We start from the raw sequence: 5,826 nt of genomic DNA, 5'->3' as shown, positions 1-5,826 counted from the left end.
AAACTGAAAGCTGGCAGATGGCAGAGTAATATCCTGGAGGTCAATTTGCATGTAACTGTCTTTACACACATGCACACACATGCAAAACCATACACACACGTGCACATGTGCGTGCACACACACAAAACAAAGGAACACAGAGAAGAGGGTTATGACAAACACCCCATTAAAAGGTGTGGAGAAAATGAAGATTCTCTTTACCTAAAAATATAACTAAAACATGAAATATACATTTACATTAGATACCAGTTATTAATCATATACCATGTACAAATGACCCAAAAAGCAGTAAATCAATTAAACCCTGAAAATACTTTGAGCAAAGCCCTATAATTTTCCTATTTCACAGATGAAGAAACAGAGTTTGTGAGATTAACTTGCATAAAAAACACATTGCCAGAAATTGTCCAATTCAGGATTTGAATATAAAAAATTCTGACTCTCAACACCCTTATTCTCTATGGCCTCACTAGTACCACATGATATGCAAAATCAGGCAGTGTAATTTTGCTTTCAACTTGAAAACTAATGCCAATATTTGCTATTGGCAGAGGTATAAACAGAAACTCTCAGTGCTAAGGGGAACGTAAGTTGCTGTAACTTTTATGAATAATACTTTTAATATAATGAGTCAATCCCTTTGAGTTAACAATTGTGAGTTTGTTCACATTTGTTTGCTTTTGTTATTGCTATTTCTGCTTATTTTTCTTATTGTTACTGGTTTTATTTAGGAGATGATGATAAATCTTTATTCCATTACCTTAAACCAAAAGTATACTAATATATTTATATTAAATATATACATATGTATAGCTCCTGAATTTATATTCCAAATTTAAGATTGATTTATACCTAATAAAAATATACATTTCTAAAATAGTTTTTTTCACATTAGTTTTAACCTTAGATCAACAAAAGCAATATTATCAAAAATTAAAATTCAGTATTCTTACCATGAAATTCATGTATTTATCAAACTAAATTCAAGTGTGTAGCAGCTCCATTTCTGCTCTTTGCTTCTTCAATTTTAGGAGTGTGAACAAGCTGTTTTTAAAATATTCTATCTAAAATGATTACCTATCTAAAATATTCTCTTGGTCCATGAAAAATATATCAATACTTATAAAACCCTCCTCCATTGACTCTACAGTAAAATATTATCACTTTGAACTTCTACATAATTATGACATTTAATATACTCTGTTCTATATTTTATTTATTTAAATATATGCATTTTATGTTGAAATGCCCTACCCTCCCTACTAGATATTTGTATTCTTAAGGACAACACCTTTTTATTCTTTATAAATGTTTGCATGGTGGCAATGGATCTAGCAGGGCTCCAGCAATTATTTGTTATCTTCAGCCATTACTTGTTGAATTAAATTTTTTTAACTTAAATTTAAAAACAGTCATATTAAACAATTTCTACTTCATACAGGGAAAGAATCAATTTATCCATTTCAACTTCCAACTTAACTTTTGACTTGTAATGACCCTGAAGTTACAGAGCCTAAATAAAACTGACAGAACAACTAGAAATTAATGTAGATAGCATGAACTTGAATAAGCAGGTAGATGTTAATTGGGAAGGAAAATGAACACTCTAAGAATTCTGTTTGATTTCCTACCCTCAATGACCTTGAACTTGTAATCAGGAGTGACCAGACTCTTAAAAATATGAAGATAAAGCGTATATGCCTTTGTGAGAGAGATCATTTTTAAGCTAATATTTTCCAAATCTGCAACTCTTTCAGATTTCTTTTCAAAGCTTGTATTCTGCACTTTATATATTATCTAAAAATGCAAACATAAGACATCCATTGCTCTATGAAACTCATATCACAAAGTTACTATCATTACCCATTTGAAAGATTGTTTTCCTTTATATGTTTTATATTTAACTTATATTTTTGGACAAATCTTCAAGATACCTAATGCTGCATGAAAAACCCTAAAACTTAGTGGTGCAAAACAACAATTTCTTTTCCTCACAGATCTGTTGTCTGAACTGGCACTTCAACAGGACTAACTTGTTTCTGCTCCACTCCAAATAAAATAAACTAGAATAGTTTGAAGACAGTACTCTGAAATCATCTTACATCTCATTTACTTGCATGCCAATGCCTGGGCTGGGATACCTCAGCTAGAAAGGCTTAGCTGAGCACCAGAATGACTAGGACTCCTTGGTCTCCCCCCCCACCCCCCGGTGTGTGTGTGTGTGTGTGTGTGTGTGTGTGTGTCCCCCCCGGTGTGTGTGTGTGTGTGTGTGTGTGTGTGTGTGTGTGTGATTTTCTAACATAGCAGCTTCAGGGTAGCTGGACTTGTTACACAGATAATCAGTCTCCAAAGCATGTGTTCCAAATAATAGCCAAGGAGGTGCTGTGTCCTTGATATGACTTTGCCTTGGAATTCATATAATACAGACATACCTTGTTTTATTGAACTTTACTGCATTTTCACCAACATCAAGATAAGAACCTTCACAAGCAAAAAGATTATAATTCTCTGAAGGCTCAGATGGTGGTTAGCATTTTTTAGCAATAAAGTATTTTTAAATTAAGATATCTACATTGTTTTTTAATGAAAATGCTATTGCTGTTGTATTTTGTATAATATAAACATAACTTTCATATGCACTGAAAAACAAAAAAATATAGTATGATATGCTTTATTGTGATATTTGCTTTATTGTGGTAGTCTGTATCTGGACTCAAATATCTTCATGTAGGCCAGTATGGTTTTCATCATATGCTGTGGGTTCGCACAGTCACAAGTCCCCTCCCATATTCAAAAGGAGCAACCATAGATACCTTTGTCCATGGAAGGAAGTGTGATGTCTGACCAGAAATATCGCTGTGGCCATTGCTGGAAAACACAATTTGTACCAGCAAGTTTATTTCACTCTCATAAACTTGCTAAAACTGGTTACATGCAGCAGGATAATATTCTGTACTCATTTATTGTTCTTCAAGAAGGATGAATTGTTGAGAATAAATTACTAATAATTAATATTAGCTATTGATGTTCCTCTGTTTAAAAACTACTGACTTTGTTGTCAAAATCCCAAGCTGCTTGTACTCCTGCCTCTTTTTACTCATTTTAAAAATATTTCTAAAACTGTAATTATTAGTTTTAGTATTTAAAAGTAGAGAAAAGGCAAGAGATACTACAATGTATACCTATGTAATTGACACTTATGTTTTTTTCAAATCTTTTATTGCCTTTTTCACTCTCACTTTTACTTTTGCTCTACAACTCTTCATTAAAATGTTAAAAGCTTTCTGGATGACTTTCCTGAGTACATTTATCCCCATCCTCATTAATCCAGCTATAATTGATTTTTGAATAAGGTAAGAAGTAGAAAATTTGTATTTTTTTAAATATGGATAATGAACCCAGCATGATGATAGATATCATATATAGAAAACCCTAAAGATTCCATGAAAAAGCTCTTTGAAGAAACAAATTCAGTTAAGTTTCAGTATAAATAAATAATACACAAAAATCTGTAGTATATTTATACACTCATAACAAACTATCAGAAAAAAATTACATTGCATACATTTAAAAAATATATAAACTAGGAAAATATTTAACCCAAGAGGCGAAAGAGGCATATACACTGAAAACTATAAGACATTGATGAAAGAAATTAAAGGAGACATAAGTAGATGGAAAGATACTCTGTACTCATTAATATGAAGAATTAATTTTGTTAGACTGCCTATAATACACTAAGCAACCTACAGATTCAATACAATTCCTATCAACATTCCAATGTCATTTTTAACCACATGGAGAAAAATGAAGCTTGACCACTATCTTACACCATACATGAGAATTAACTCAAAATTGATTAAAGACTTCAGTGTAAGACCTAAATATAAAAATTTCTAGAAGAAAACATAGGCAATAAGATCCTTGACTTCAGTCTTGGTAATGATTTTCTGCATTTGACACCAAAAGCAAAGGCAACAAAAGCACAAATAAACAAGTAGAACTACATTAAATAAAATAACTTCTGCATAACAAAGCAAATCATTAAAAAAATAAATAACCTACAGAGTGGGAGAAAATATTTGCAAATCATAAAAGTAATCGATTAATATACAAAATATTTTAAAAACTCATAAAACTCAATAGCCAAGGTCAAACAATTCAATTAAAAAGGAGCAGAGCATCAGAAAATACATTTTTCCAAAGATGACATACAGATGGCCAACATGTACATGAGGTGATCAATGTCACTAATCATCAGAAAAATACAAATCAAAACCACAATGAGTTATCACCTCACATACATTAGAATAGTTATTATCAAAAAGCAAGAAATATCAATGCTGGTAAGGAGAAAAGGAAACCCTTGTTCATTGTTGTCATGAATGTAAATTGGTGCAGCCTCAATGGAAAATATTATGGGGAGCCTCAAAAAATAAAAAATGGCACTCCCATATAATCCAGCAGTTCCACTTCTGGGTCTATGTCCAAAAGACATTAAAACACTAACTTGAAAAGATGTACACCCCCATGTTTATTCACTTTCTTATAACTATGATTACTTTGTAGGTATGTTTATACAAGTTTTATCATTGACAGAAATACTATATGTCTCTGAAAGGTGAAAATATTTACTATATTTCCTTCCTTAAAAACTTTTTGACTTCTCCTCTTAGAGCATCATGAAAGTTACTGACATGAAGTTAAGCACTAAAAATTATATATGTTATATATATTTACATGTTTCTTTGTAAATACCAAACTACTCTATACTAAAAACAGTATGACAGAGACTAAATCAAAGGTATTAGTCATAGAAATAAATGTTATTGAGTTTAAAATATATTTCTAACTGGCTTTAAACAAAATTGAATTCTATGCTCTACTCAAAAGAGACACTTAAAACAGGATAATAGGAAAAAGAATAAGCAAAGATTTATCAGGAAAATTAAGACAGTACAAAAGCAGAAATGTTCATTCATATATCATATAGGTAAATATCAGGCCACAATATTTATACACAAAACATCTATCTATATCTAAACACCAAAACCCACGGCAACCATAGTTTCTACTTCTACAGATTATATTTTTAGAAAGGAATGGTTGAGTTAGGCCAAACCAAGGTGGCTTGTTCAGTTTTGAAAATTAATAATTATGTAAATAGAATCCAGAATTTTTTTTACTTCAATTTATTAGTAGCTTTGACTCCCTGTTTTGTATTCTTTTGAGATGGTCAGTCAGTTACAGCCACTAAACGGGACAGAGGAGATGTTCAGGGAAAAAATTGTTTATTATACTCCCAGGTGCTAGAAACAGTAGGCAAAGCACACCACATAGGAAAGATACCAGTGGTCAGGAAGGTGTGGACAGGAGTGAGGAAAAAGCATTAAGCCAGAGCCTTCATTTGAGTTTCCAAGGGAAAGGCAAGGATGGGCAGCATAAACAATTTAAAATTGGCTAATTTAAATAATTTTTTAGGGTTTTGGACTATACGCATGATCTCTAATTATCTGGTCCCTGGCCCTAGGGTGATTAAGATAAAGGAATTTTACTTCCTGGGGTATATCAGCCAGACAGAATAAGTTTACAGTTATAATACAAGTAAACAATATCAACATAATAAATAATAAATGATAATACAAGAATAAACTCAGTTTGCATACTCACAACTATAAGCCTTCTTTTGCCCTTCCCTGTATATACAATATACCCCATTAGCATGGGCTAAGAGAGGGTCAGTATAATTGGGATATAAATAGCCCTTCTCTATTCTGCCCCCTCTCAGAGTGAGAATTGTGGACCAAAAAGGGGTTCTATGGACAG

Source organism: Furipterus horrens, unplaced genomic scaffold, assembly GCF_987537825.1.
Source record: "Furipterus horrens unplaced genomic scaffold, mFurHor1.1.pri manual_scaffold_1, whole genome shotgun sequence".
Lineage (NCBI taxonomy): Eukaryota > Metazoa > Chordata > Mammalia > Chiroptera > Furipteridae > Furipterus > Furipterus horrens.
Note: the sequence above shows the minus strand (reverse complement) of the source record.